This window comes from Ictidomys tridecemlineatus, chromosome 12 (assembly GCF_052094955.1).
Source record: "Ictidomys tridecemlineatus isolate mIctTri1 chromosome 12, mIctTri1.hap1, whole genome shotgun sequence".
In the NCBI taxonomy this organism is placed as follows: Eukaryota; Metazoa; Chordata; class Mammalia; order Rodentia; family Sciuridae; genus Ictidomys; species Ictidomys tridecemlineatus.
The window spans coordinates 64,055,041-64,069,994 of NC_135488.1; the positions used below are offsets into that span (position 1 = coordinate 64,055,041).

The window sequence follows — 14,954 nt, forward strand, 5'->3', positions numbered from 1 at the left end:
TATCCACCCTGCTGAGATTTTTCCCAGAAGTGCACTGAAATTGGAGGCTCTTCCTGCAAAATTCCTCTCCCCCATTCTCCTTTCACTAGGGTCAAACCAGCTTTGTGGGCTGAAGGATCCCCCCAGGTCTACCTGTTTCCCCCAATGCATCTGTTGCATGTTTAATTCCACCTTGGAATCTTCTTTCTGAAGAGCCCAACTCACATACCTGAATGTGCAATGGATTCCTCTATGTTCATCCTCTATATCCAACCTTGGTCTAGTTAAGTGGCAGAGGTCACAACCCTAAGTATAACCATGTGGAAAAAAATTAACTCCTGGAGTTAGAAGTGAAATTAACTCCTTCCCTGAGAAGAAGGCTGTAGATATAATAAGCACTTAGAGCTTCATGGAAGATTCAGTAAGGTTGAGTAGATAATTATATACATTCTCTGTCATGGCTGTACCATTTTTCTTTCCCACTGGCAGTGTACAAGAGTTTCAATTTCCCCATTTGGTATCTTTTGTTACTTTTTTAAAAAATAATAACCATCCTTACAGGTATGAGGTAGTAATTCATGTGATTTTGATTTGCTTCTCTAAACAGTAAACATCTTTTCATAAACCTATTGGCTTTTTCTATATCTTCTTTGGAGAAGTGTGCATTTAAGCCTTTATCCCAATTTTAAATCAGGTTCCTAGAGGGTTTTGCTACTAAGTTGTAAATTCTATGAGAAAACCTAAAGTAGGATATAAGGATAGAGAGCAATAGGGGTGGATAGTTATCTTAAATAGAATGGTCAGGGAAGTTTATTAACAAACTCTTTTTTTTAATATTTATTTATTTTTTAGTTATTGGCGGACACAACATCTTTGTTTGTATGTGGTGCTGGAGGATCGAACCTAGGCCGCACGCATTCCAGGTGAGCGCGCTACCAACTCTTAAGACCTGAATAAAGTAAAGTGGGAGAGGGAGACCTGAGGTGACATGGAGGAAATTGTTCCACAGAGGGAAAAAAACTAGCATGTACAAAGACCCTAAGGCAGGAACAAATGTGGGTTTGAAGAAAGTAATTGGTTAGAATGCCTATAAGGGAAGGAGATGAGGTCAGAGACTGGGTAGGATAGGACCAAGAGGACCAGCAAAATGTGGTCAGGATATCGGATCTTATTCCAAAAGTGATGAGAAACCACAGGAGAGTTGTGATCAGGGGAAGAACATACATTTAAAAGTGGATTTTACATTTTTTAAAGATATTTTATTAGTTATTGATGAACCTTTATTTATTTGTTTACACGTGGTGCTGAGAATCAAACCCAGTGCCTCACACATGCAAGGCAAGCACTATACCACTGAGCCACAATTCCAGCCCGGATTTTACATTTTTTAAAGGAAATTCTTAGTTAATATGTGGAGAATTGACCACAGGGGAGCAAGGATATTAGAAGAGAGGCCAATTTGGAGGCTCTTCTATTGTCTAGCAAAAATTGTCAATTGAACCAAGATGGTATTGGCAGAAGTGGTGAGAAATGGTGAGGTTGAGGGTAAATACTGTAAAGCTACAGCCAGCAAAACTTGCTAAAGGTTTGAGTATGAAATATGAGGAAAAGAAAGGAATCAAGATGGTTAACTGGCATGAGCAACTGTGTGAATGACGTAGCCATTTCTGAATATGGGAATAACCAAGGAATGAATGGGTTGGGGGAGCAGTTTTAGATGTTAAGCTTGAGCTGTCTTCAGCTGTTGAGTAGATAATTATATACATGAGTCTATTGTTCAGGACAGAGGTTAGGACGAAAGTATAAATTTGGAAGTTGTCAACACAAAGATGGCATTTAAGACCCTGGGAATAGTGAGGTCACCCTGGGGGTAAATGGAGAAACAGCTCAAGAACTGAATCCCAGGCTTTCCAAAATCTAGAAGTCTGAAAGACGGGGAGCCAGCAAAGGAGACAGAGAAGGAGCTTCCAGCAAGGAAGAAGGAAAGCCAGAAGAGGGTTTTGCCAAGAATAGGAACTGTTTCAAGAAGAGGAGAAGGGTTGACTGTGTCCAAGATGCCAGGAAGATAAGACAAATGTAACTTAAAATTAAATTTAGGATTTGGCAAGGTGAAAATCATTGGTGATCTTGGGAGGAGTTCTTTCAATATAGTCTAGAGATGAAAGTCTGGTTAGAATTGACTGGAGTGAAAATGTAAAGTGAGACAATAAAAACAACTCTTTGAGACATTGCATTAAAAGGTGAGTAGAAAGGGGGCAAAAGCGAGGGGGATTTGAAGACTATGGAAGGTTTGTTGAATATGGAAGATTTTCTGGTACACTTATTCACTCGTGGGAGTAATCCTGTAGAGAAGGTAACATTTTAATGACAGAGGAGATGAACAATTATGGTAGGCCACAGGGGATGTGATCCAGAGTGTGGGTGACATTGATGTTAGACAGGAGGAGGGAATAGTTCTTCTCCTGTACTGGAAGCAGAAGCAGAGTACGTAGAAAGTGAGTGACCAAAGTACAATACATGTCACCTAGTCAATGTGATGGTGGGAAGATGAGCTGTTGTTCTTTTTCCTCAATGAAAATAAGAGACAAGGCGGCCGTTTGCGAATAAGAAAGAGGGTATGTGTAGCTTAGAGAGACGGTGAGTGATGTGTGCAAAAGTTCTCTTGGCAATCAGGTGAATGGATTTAAAAAAAAATTTTTTTTGCAGTACTTCTGGACAACAAGATCTAAGAGATCCCTTGAGGACTATGGTCATATAGGTAAAACAAGGACAGTCGGCATGGCTGTGGGGTTTTCCTTCAGGTACATCTGCTGCTTAGGAGCAGAGTAGTTGGAGAAATGAGTTTATCGAGGGTTACAGCATCACCTGTGGAGTAAAAGGGAGTGAGTGACTGGAGTACAAGGCAATTGTGCTTGCAAGGGAAATGACTATAATGATGGACCTTGGAGTATACGTTCAATAAGAAAATAAAAAGTCATTACAGTCATGAGGAGAATAGACAGTGTAAAAGGCCTGTCAATATTTTAGAGGTTGCAGTTGAATTGAAAAATACTTGGTATAATTGGGTAAATGATTTGGAAAAACAAGTGGTGGTAACCACAGACAGAATGCTGATAATTTGGGGAGTGGTCCGGTCATTTGAACAATGAGATGTAGCAAGGATGATAGGGAAGCGGTGAGGCAGTTTAAGTCAAGGGTCTGAGAGGCCAGGGGTAGGATGAATTAACTATATTGACATTGACATCACTGAGAATGCTGACAAGAGTACTGGTAGAGAGAAAGATGGTGAGCTAGCTGATAAAAATCTTAATAAAGAAGAGGGAATGGCTGAGGGTTTGTAGGTGACTTTAAGAAGGCAGGCAGTAGCCTGTGAGTAGAACCTGATGGTCCATGTGTCACAGAAACTAAGGATTTTTTCAGAAAAAAGAAGGAGAAACTTGCTGGAGTTGGCACAAGGAACAAGAAGGATATCTATCCAGGGTCTGTGCCCTGTGTCATTTGCCTTAAGAAAGGGTCAAATGGAACACTGTACAGATAAGACAGCCAAGTTTTCGTTAAGCAAGGTCCAGTTCCACCGAAGGAAGAGGTTGAGGACATAATCAATTTTTCTGGTAATCAAGAGTTCTATAGGGCATGGTAGGAGGACTAGGGGCAGAGAGGCATGGGAGATTAATCAGACCAGGGAATATGCAGAACTGCCTTAAGGAATTGTGCCAGATGTGGTAGCTCATGCCTGTAATCTCAGCAACTCAGGAGGCTGAGGCAGGAGGATCCCAAGTTCAAAGCCAGCCTTAACAACTTAGCAAGGCCCTGAGCAACTTGGTAAAACCCTATCTCAAAAAAAAAGATTAAAAGGGTGGGGATGTGGCTCAGTGGTTAAGCTCCCCTGGGTTCAGTCCCCAGTACCAAAAATAAAAATAGATAAAAGAAGAAGAAGAAGAGTTTTCTGGATGATACCCCAAGAGTCTAAACAGAAAGGCAAAGCTATGGGATGGGTCTTATTATGTCTAAAGGAAAGTGCGCCTCTATCTTAGGACTGGTCTTTTAATAAACTCTATAATAGTGAAGCAGGCTTGTTGAGCAGCAGGAAATAGTTATTTTTCCACTTAGCAGAAGCACATAGAACTCAGTTGACCTCCCTCAAATCATTTTATTCAATAACACTTTTGCCCCAAGCTCTAACTGATCTCTTGGTGAACTCAACTGTGTACAGCTATCAGCCTCCCTTGGCTGAAGTCCCAACTCTCAACCCCATCTGCCTCTGGATCCTTTCTCCTCAAGGCCTCCAGTTCCTTTGGCGCTTACCTTTTATGGCCTTGAGGAGACACCAGTTCTCTTAAGACCAAATGGAACTGACCCCCTTCCAGTCTTCCCAAGTTCCCAGGCTGGCAGCAGCTGCTGGAACATCTTTGCACACAGAACCAACAGGAGAATACCAAGCCTCATGCAAAAACAGGCCCAGGCCCTTGGAGGAAGACCCAGGAAATGTACTTGTGCATGGTTGCCAAGTGAGTGGAGATGTCTGAGGGAGGGAATCTTGAACATACCACAGTAGACGAAAGGAGTCCTCTTGGTTTGTACACTTAAAATCCAGGCCCTTGTACAAAATACAGCATCCCAGAGGACAGAAGGTTACATCACAGCTGCTCTGCTGCATCAGTTCAGCCTTAGATTGTAAGCTGCAGGTATCTCAATAGTAGGTAACTCAAGCAGGCGAGAAATATCCATCCCTTTATTTTTTGTAACTCAGTTTCTGGCTCTAGGTCCCCTTCCCAGTGGGATGGGAAAAAAAAGGAAAAAAAAAGTAACTTGATTATCCTTGGTGCTTCCTCCCTAGGGTTATATAAGACTGTCAGGATCAGGCATCAGCCATGTGTCCCCACAGGCTTTCTCTAAAAGGTTTCCATGGTTCTTTGGACCTAGGGACTTCCTACTGGGACTGTGTCAAAGAATTATTATTATTTTTTTTTGCAGCCACCAAAAGGCTCATGTGCCTAGAGTCCCCACATATCCATTCTCTGGGGTCCGACCATCTCCCAGTTATACTCTCTGAGGCAGGACCCAACTGCTCTCTCCTTTCTTCTCCCCTATCAGTTTTGGAAACATCTCAAGTTTGGGGGAAGATCCCAATCTCCCCTGACTCTGCTCTGAATTCCTGTTCTCCCTTCCAGCTCCTCCTCACTGCGCTTTCCTAAAGGATTAGGCTTTCTGAAATACTAGACTAGATGTAGAGCAAGGAAAGGGGAATACCCAGGGTGAAAATGTTGATATCCAAAAAGAGCTAGCTACTGCTTGTATTGAACTCAATGTCATCAAAATCCCTCACATACTTTAAAGGGTGCTGCTGTGTAGACTTATCCCCCCCACATCTTACTATTTGTTTGTTTGCTTGCTTTTAATGAAGTCCATGACTTAACATTTTATCCTATTAAATTGTAATCTGTTAGTTTCTGTAAATTACTATGAAGATGGATTATAAGCTTGACTCCATGACCCAACATAATATAAAAACTATCATTCTATTGTCTCTATTCTAAAATGCAGATTTTTTAACATTTTAATGCTATGCAAATTGAAATATAACTCACATGTCCAAAGAAACTTAACCAGCCACCAGGCAAAGAAACAAATTAAAATGCTATTGTTACTAGCTGTGCATGTGAGAAATTATGTATGCATAGATATATCTGTTCATTTGACTCTTGTTTCTGTTGAATATTTATATTCACTTTTTTAACTTAAGTCTATATCCCTAATTACCAATTAAAATGCCTTTGGAAAGGATTATATTATGATGAAAAACTAAAACAGAAAGTTTTGTTACACAGAAGGGTTCCTGTCACATACAAAGCAGCTCAGTTAAATAATCCTCAAGAATAGATTCTAGAATCTTCAAAGCTAGGAGAGATTAGAGTGACCAATTCAAGCCCATTGTGAAGAATTATTCATGAGAAACTGAACATCCATGTGTCAAAAGCTGACTCCAAGCTGACATTCAAAGACACTTTCAATTTCCAATAATATTAACTCAACAAAACGGAGAGTCTAAGCTAATCAATTTAACTAATTGGCCTATATTTTTTGTTGTGCCTCACATTTACCTTCATTTTCAGAGTCCAAGATCTCCATTCATGAAGGACAACCAACACCACTAGGGGTACATTCTCTTTGGCAAACAATATGGCGGCCCCATCCCATGTCAAAGATCAATAGTGACTCCATTCTTCCACTCAGCTTCTAGGAGGGTTCTTCCTTTCTAAGAAAAAGATAGAGAAATGTGCCCTTCTTGATCTCTAGACATGCTGTATCTGCATGCAAAGTCAGAACTGCTCCACCTACCTGCCAGAGCCTGTTCTGAAGAAAAGAGTGATGAACATAAGCTGGGACTTTGATGACATGGTTGAAAGGCTGAATTAGCCAGCCCTGAAACCCATTTGATCTCAAAACTTTTAAGTCTGTTAGATGATAGATTTCCTGATTGCTTCAGCCTGGGGGCGTTAAGAGGCCAGTCTGTCACTGCAATTATTATCAATGGCTAAAAGTGGTTTAAAAGGATTATCTAATTTTGAATGTAATGTCTTGGTTTGGTTTTCACAAATCTATCATGAGATTGATGATGTCAAGTAGACACAGCATATTAGAGGTGCTGCCCAGAGGGAGAAGATGCATTTTGGAAAAATGTCAATTCCCTTAAGTTATTTGGAAGAATCGAAAGTTACATAACAAGGTAAAGGAAATATTTTTAATATAGATGGCAGTCAATATAGAGAATTTTGTTACAGTTGATAAGAGAAAAATGGAAAGGAACCAACAAAGTGAACTTGCAACTGACAGAAGAAAAATGTGCAAATACTCAATGATAAAAATTTATTGTACTGTTATATGTAACTAATTAAAACAAAACAAAAAACTTCTACCTCACAAATGATGAAAGATGCATTTCAGAGCCATGACCAGGATTGATATGCATTAATGTTTCTAATAAGCCCACATTCCCTGGGAAAGTGCTCAGTACCCAAAGCCCTCTTAGGCCTCCACCCTACAGTAGGATACCCCTACTGTTCCCCACTGTAGCCCTGTAGCTCTTTGGATCATTCCCATGATCCAGTAACTAAAGGGTTTTTGCCTCACCAGCAGGGATTCCCCAGGTCCCTGCATCTCTGTTATGTCTGGCATCTGTTCCTGGTTATTGGGAATACTAACAAAGAAAGTGTAATTTGGTGTAACTTTCCTAGAGGGAAATTTAGTGCCAAAATAAAAACTATATACTAGATATTTTCTTTGGCTCAGTAATTTCACTTCCAGGAATTTATCCTGAGGGAAGAGACAGATGCAAGGTAAGAATCAACCCAGGAGAAGATCAACCTCTCCAAAAACTGGAGAAATGTTTATTGGTATGATGGGAGATGCTACTTTAAATTACTAGAAGTATGAATGGACACAATTTCCTGAAGAACTTAACTCATTGTTAAAAAGTGCAATTTCATATATGAAAAAATGTGCAATATCTCTAGCAATTAGAGAAATGCAAATCAAAACTACTCTAAGATTTCATTTCACTCCAGTCAGAATAGCAGATATTAAGAATACAAATAACAATAATTGTTGGTGAGGATGTGGGAAAAAAGGAACACTTATACATTACTGGTAGGATTGCAAAATGATGCAGCCAATATGGAAAGCAGTATGGAGATTCCTTGGAAAACTGGGAATGGAACCACCATTTGACCTAGCTATCCCTCTCCTCAGTCTATACCCAAAGAACTTAAAAACAGCCTACTACAGGGACACAGCCACATCAATGTTTATAGCAGCATAATTCACAATAACTAAACTGTGGAACCAATCTAGATGCCCATCAGTAGATGAATATATATAAAGAAAATGTGGTATATATACACAATGGAATATTACTTATCAATAAAAGAGAATAAAATCATGGCATTTGTAGGTAAATGGATAGAGCTGGAGAATATAATGAAGGTAGCCAATCCCAAAAAAACAAATGCCAAATGTTTTCTCTGACATAAGGAGGCTCATTCATAGTGGCGTTGGGAGGGGGAGCATGGGAATATTAGATGAACCCTAGATAGAGCAAAGGGGAGGAAGGAGATGGGAAGGGGCAAGGGGGTAAAAAAGATGTGGAATTAAATGGATATCATTACCCTAAGTACAAGTATGAAGACACGAATGGTGTGACTCTACTTTGTATACAACCAGGGATGTGAAAAATTGTGCCCTATATGTGTAATATGAATTAAATGTGTAATGCATTCTGTTGTCATATATTAACAGATGAGAATTAAAAATTTTTAAAGTACAATTTCAACTATAATCTCTAGGAAATCATGATGAATGTAGTAACATTTTTACCTACAAGATTATTACCAAAATATTTACAACAGAAGAAAACTGGCAACTACTTATGTGTCCATCAATAGGGATATGGTTGAATAAATTATAGTACATCAGTGGCATTCTATGAAATCATTAAAAATTGTCAGAGATAATAAAAAAATACCACAGACAAAATGTTCCTGTTGTTTTTTAAATGAATTAGCAGATTATAAAATAGTATACAGTTCTATTTTTATGATAAATATTGGTTTATGCATATGAATACAGATTTTTAATGAAATTATTCTGGGCATATGATAAGAATTTTTCAATATTAGTCATTTTTAAATTTTAATAAAGAGGTTTATTTTTTCTTTTTTAATTTGTTCTAATTTAATTTGCTCCACCCATTTACTCCACCATGTACATGACAGTAGAATGATTTTGACACATCAAATATAAATGGAGTATAACATCTCATTCTTCTGGTTGTATATGATGTAGAGCAAACTGTAATCATATATGCACATAGGGTAATAATGTCTGATTTAATTTACTATCCTTCTTACCCCCGAACCTGCTCCATTCCCTTCACTACTCTCTATCTAACCCAAAGTATCTATTTTTCCCCTGCACCACCATCCCAGTTTTATTGTGAGTTAGCATCTGCATATCAAACTTTGGTTTTTGGATTGTCTTATTTTGCTTAGCATGATATTCTCCAGCTCCACCCATTCACTGGTAAATGCCATAATTGCATTCTTTTTTAAGGCTGAGTAATATTTCATTGTATATATACATATATACATATTTATATGTACCACATTTTCTTTATCCATTCATCTGTTGAAGGGCACTTAGGTTGGTTCCAGAGTTTAGCTATTTTAAGTTGAGCTGCTATAAACACTGATATGACTGTGTCACTGTAGCATGCTGATTTTAAGTCCTTTGGAAATAAACAGAGGAATGGGATAACTGGATCAAATGGTGATTATGTTCCAACTTTTCTAATGAATCTCCGTACAGCTTCCCAGAATGGTTGCACCAATTTGCAGTCCCACCAGCAATGTAGGAGTGTACCTTTTTAGCCACATCCTCACCAACATTTATTGTTGCTTATATTCTAGATAACTGCCTTTCTTATTTGAATGAGATGAAATCTTAAAGTAGTTTTGATTTGCATTTCTCTAATTGCTAGAGATGTTGAACATTTTTTCATATATTTATTGACCAATTGTATTTCTTCATCTGTGAAGTGTCTGTTCAGTTCTTTAGCCCACTTATCAATTGGGTTATTTGGGGTTTTTTGGTGTTTCTTACACTCTTTATACATCCTGGAGATTATTGCTCTATCTTAGGTGCATGTGGTAATGATTTTTCCCATTCTATAGGCTCTCTGTTCAAGTTCCTTTTTTTAATATTTTTTAGTTGTAGGTGGACACGATTCCTTTATTTTATTTTTGTGTGGTGCTGAGGATCGAACATACATTGGAGAAAAAATAGCCTCTTCAACAAATGTTGCTGGGAAAATTGGAAATCCATATGTGGCAAAATGAAATTAAACCCCTAGCTGTCATCTGGCAGAAAAATCAACTCCAAGTGGATCAAAGGACACATTACTATGTGAGCACTCTAACTGAGCCACAACCCCAGCCCCTCTCTGTTCAAGTTCTTGATTGTTTCCTTTGCTGTGAAGAAGCTTTTTAGTTTGACTCCTTCCCAATTATTGATTCTTGATTTTACTTCTTGCACTTTAGGGGTCTTGTTAAGGAAGTCCATTTCTAAGCCAACATGGTGAAGTCTTAGGCCTACTTTTTCTTCTATTAGGCACAGGGTCTCTGTTCTAGTGCCACTTGGAGTTGATTTTTGTGCCAGGTGACAGATATGGGTTTAATTTCATTTTGCCACATGTGGATTTCCAATTTTCCCAGCAATATTTGTTGAAGAGGCTATCTTTTCTCCAATGTATGTTTTTGGCACAAAAGAGGTCTATTTTGGTTCATGGTTCTAGGTCCAAGGTCAAGAGGCCACATCTAGTGATGGACTTCTTGCTGGTAGAATTCTGACAGCCATTATTTTTTAAACCTCACTTTCATCCTATAAGGGAGGCACACTATTATTACCTCCAATTTCAGATGTAGAATCTAAGACAAAGGATGAAGTTACTTGTCCAAGTTCACATAGCTCATAAGAAGAGTTAACATAAGTCCAAGTTCACATGGCTCATTGAAGAGTTAACATATGTGATGCCTGGAGGAAAATGACGGGGACATAGTAAAACTCCATTACTTTTTAAATTTTATTTGGATCCTATGAAAACCAACTCAGATTTAACTGGGTATTATCTTTTCCTGGGAACTTATGAAATGTTTAAAAACGGAAAGAAATAAAAAAAAGAGTATCCCTACTCTTGACCATGGAGAAACCCACTAATAGTTCCTTGCTATTGCTGGTCCTTATATCCTCTCTCAGCTCTCCCCAGTGGCATGATGACTTTATTTTTCAGCCTTCAGGACAACCTGTTGAGAATCATCCTAGGTGGCCCAGAGCCCAGCAATGGCCAACACCAGTGGACGGGACATTTTGTTCTCACATTCCTGGCATCTGATCCAGAACCCAACGCTGCTTGTTATAGAAAGTTTACTTTTCCCACTGAATCCAAGCTAAATGAAAACCCACTGGTGTTTCTTTACATACACTGATGCCCTTTCTAGAATATTCCTTGAGAATGGAATTTAAGAAGTTTCTCAGCCATCAAACATCTCCTTCACATTTAGAAAGTGAATGTGGATGAATTAAATAGAAGGGCAATTAGAAAGACTCAAATGAAAGAAACCAAATTAGAATATATAAGGGGTGAAGACTTACTTATTGGACTCTAAACAGTTACTTAATTTCATAGTGGAGGTCTTCAAAGTGGAAGATGTGGGGAGAGACGCTTAGAAACCTTGGATGTTTCATGTGGATACTGAGTTTCTTCAAACAGGACTATACTTGAAACTTTCTCAGAGGTTTTCCAGGAGTGCGCGCCTCCCACCTTCACACTCTGCAGATGAAGCAGTGTCTTGCTAGCATGCTGTCGCTCCAGGTTTCCCCTGTGCTCAGGAGGAAAGTACAAACTGAGTACACAGCTCAGTGTTACCGCATTATATGCTTGATATGCATGAAGCACTGAGTTCTATCCCCAGCATTAAAAAAATAAATAAATAAATAAATAAGAAAATTACACAGAGTTAGGCAAATCAGTAGGTATATCTGCACTTATGCAAAGTAATGAATAACATATATATAACTTAATTCATTGTAAGCCATTCCAGCTCAAAGATTTTAATAAGCTTGATGACAATAATTGGGACACCTCCACCTAGACATTCACCTGACCTTCATTAGCTTCCTTTCTGGGTGTTTAATGTGTCTTTTCAAATGACATTCTTCTCCCTGGGAGCTCTCAGTGGTCACCTCCCAGGGACCCCCTCACCATCCTTGAGGGAGCATCGTGGCTATTCTTTAAGCCTCATTAGGAAAGAGAATGATCTCTCACTGCTTTTAGCCACTGTTTCCCTCCCATCCTAATCCTAAGGAGGCTCTAGATAGAATGTCTGATCACAGTTCTTGCTGCAGTGACCTCAGTTCTTTGGAGAAAATATGCCCCTCAAAAAGCTAAAAGCTAAGACTTACCTTGTCTAACAATCACTTGCCTGGTGTTCTTAAGCACCTTTTGTTCAGGAGGAAAGTGACGAATGATAGCATCCCCCTCCCCTTACACTTGGCTTGGTACTAATTGTCTAGCACACATGCTTTACCACTGAACTACATCCCTAGCCCTTTTTTAATTTTATTTTGAGACAGAGTCTCATTCAGTTGCTAAGGCTAGCTGTGAGGAGATGCCACTCATCTCTTGGAGCAGGGAGCTGGCAGCCAAATCCAACCCATCACTTTTTTTTTTTCCTTTTTTTTTTTAACTGTATAATGCACAAGCTCTAAGAACAATTTTTACATTTTTTAATGATGTAAGGAAAAAAAATCAAAAAACTTTATGATATATGAAATTCAAATTTCTGTGTCCATGCGTGACATTTTTGGGACACAGTCATGTACATTCAAGTATTATCTGTGGCTACTTTCAAGCTAAGTAGCAGAGATAAATAAGTGTGACAGAAGCCAAATGACCCACTAAAACCAATATGCATACTATCTGGCCTTTCCAGAAAAGCCTTGGAGTAATATCCTTGACAGGTAGCCTGTGTTGGTCAGCTTTCCATTACTATAACAAAACGTCTGAGAAAACTTTTTAAAATGGAAAAGTTTATTTTGGCTCACTTTTGAAATTTTCACAACATGGCTGGTTGGTCCCATTGCTTCTGGGCCTGTGGTGAGGCCGTACGTCATGGCAGGATGGCATGGAGGAAGAAGCTGCTTACCTCATGGCAGCTGGGAAGCAAAGAGAAAAGAAGAGAGGCCAAGGTCATAACATCCTTTTCAAGGTCACACCCCCAGTGACCTAATTCCTTCCACTTGGCCTCACCTACTAAAAGTTCCACCACCTCCCAGTCAAACCATGGGCTGGAGACCAAACTTTCAACACGTAGTCCCTTGGAAGACATTCAAGATCCGAACTATAACAGGCCTCCAGGCATTAGGTGGGGCCATACCTGGAGCTTCCAGAGGAGTCATCCCTCACGCATTTGCAAACCCAGCCTTTTCCCATCTGAACTGGCTAAGAACACATCTAATGGGAACAGATTTTTTAGACCTGACTGCACATCGGAATCATCTGAAAAAGCTTAAGCTATAGCCCAGTGGTAGAGAGCTTGCTGAGGCCCTGGATGAGATTCCCAGCTTCACACACATATACACACACAAGAATCACTTAGGGACCTTTTCGAAAACCACATGCTTGGTAGCACACACCATCCTAGTGACTCAGGAGGCTGAGGCAGGAGGACTGCAAGTCTGAGGCCTGCCTCAGCAACTTAGTGAGGCTCTAAGAAACTTTGTGAGACCCTGTCTCAAGATGAAAAAATAGAGGGTTGGGGACTTAGCTCAGCGGTAAAGTACCCCTGGCTTTAATTCCCAGTACCAAACAATCAACAACTACAAAATACCATGATTGATTCCTACCCAGACTAATTAAATCAAAATCTCATACTGGGGAATGAGATGGATCAAAATATATAATGTGCATGTATAAATATGGCAATCCCACTGCTATACATAATTTTAATGCACCAATTAAAAAAAGAAAAGAAAGAAAGAAAAATCTGAGGATGACCCAGCCATCCTTGTCTTTCAGAAGATCCCCAGGTGATTGCAAGTCATTTATTGCCCATGTCAGACCTAGTTTCTGGAGCTTTTTTCTAAGCAAACACCACCTCCCACCCTCAGGCAAGTGTTTTGGGAACAACCCATCAGCACCATGCTGGGGTGGAGCTGGGCAAAGAGGTGGAGGAGCAAGCTGTGGTTAACCCCACCTTCCATTTTTACAGGTGCACAGCCAAATGACCTCACCTGTGTACAGGAGAGTTCCTGAGGTTTCCCAGGCTGGGGAGTCCTTGCCACAAGAGCTCTCCTCGTATCTCATGCCAACTCTCAGCACAGAAAACACAGTGTGTCACCCTAACTGCCCCTTCCTGGCTTATTTTCCTTCATCTAAGAAGGAAACAAGAGCTGGTCACTGCCCACCCAGAGACACTTTAGATGCACATCTTTCTTAATGACACCAGACAACTCTATTCTCCTTGGCATATAATTGGAACTATAGACTCCTTTCCTTCATTCACTCACTCAACAGATATTGGCTAAACAGCAACTTCTCACCAAGAAAGATGGATATTAAAAATATAGTTATGAATAAGAACTCCACAACTAGGGGAAGAGACAGGCAAATTAGCCTACAATGCTACAGAGCTGCCCTTGAGAGATATCCACGAGAGGCCACCAGGGCTCAGTGCCGGCCTTCCCTCCAACGGTTCTGTTTGAAGAATTCTTTGTCAAGTGAAGGAGGCACTTCATGCTGAGGATAGAGAATCTATTAATATGGTGACTGGGAAGAGCGTGACATGAATACGACTGGAGCAGAAGGCTCTTGAGGTGGGCAGGAGTTGAGGTTGGAGAAGAAAGTTGGAGGAAGCTTTGGGAATGGAAGCCCAGCCAAACCAACAGAGCTTTCCAGGAGGAGAGGAGCGAGCTTCTGCAGGAAGCCCTGGCTGGGTTGCTGGATTCCAGAGGACAGCAGGGAGGGAGGGGGAAGTAGAGGAGGAAAGAAAAGAATAAAAGGGAGGAAGGCTCAGGGTGAGATGTGCTCAGCTCCTGAACGGCTGCCATGCGGGTGGGTACAGAACGGAGGAGCTGGAATCAAGAAACATTTCAGAAATGCATCCAGCTGGACTTGGAGATCGATTTATGAGGGGTGACAGAGTCCCTGCCAAACTCACCCAATGCCCACCCCACTTCCAAGGTTGCCACATCTCTGTTCCCATCCCCAGCCAGGGCCAGCAGGAGAGAATATCAGGAAGGGAAATAATACTATTGGGGGTTTGGGGGTTTGTTTTTTCTTTGTGTTCTTTAATACCTGTTATGGTTGTGGTTAAGCCATCCAAAAGTGTCCTTTTTTTTTTTAAATTTTGTTCTGGTTTGGT

At 40.1% G+C, this 14,954-nt stretch overlaps 1 long non-coding RNA gene across 1 annotated transcript in view; it reads right to left on the bottom strand.

Moving 5' to 3' along the window:
* Nucleotides 1-14,954, bottom strand: part of LOC110597829 (uncharacterized) — a 169,022-nt gene that overhangs the window by 115,466 nt on the left and 38,602 nt on the right. Inside the window, exons 3-4 of the long non-coding RNA XR_013428878.1 lie at nt 12,637-12,747; nt 11,185-11,411 (exon numbers count right to left, since the gene is read on the bottom strand). This is a non-coding gene — a long non-coding RNA (uncharacterized LOC110597829). The remainder of the gene's footprint in view (nt 1-11,184; nt 11,412-12,636; nt 12,748-14,954) is intronic.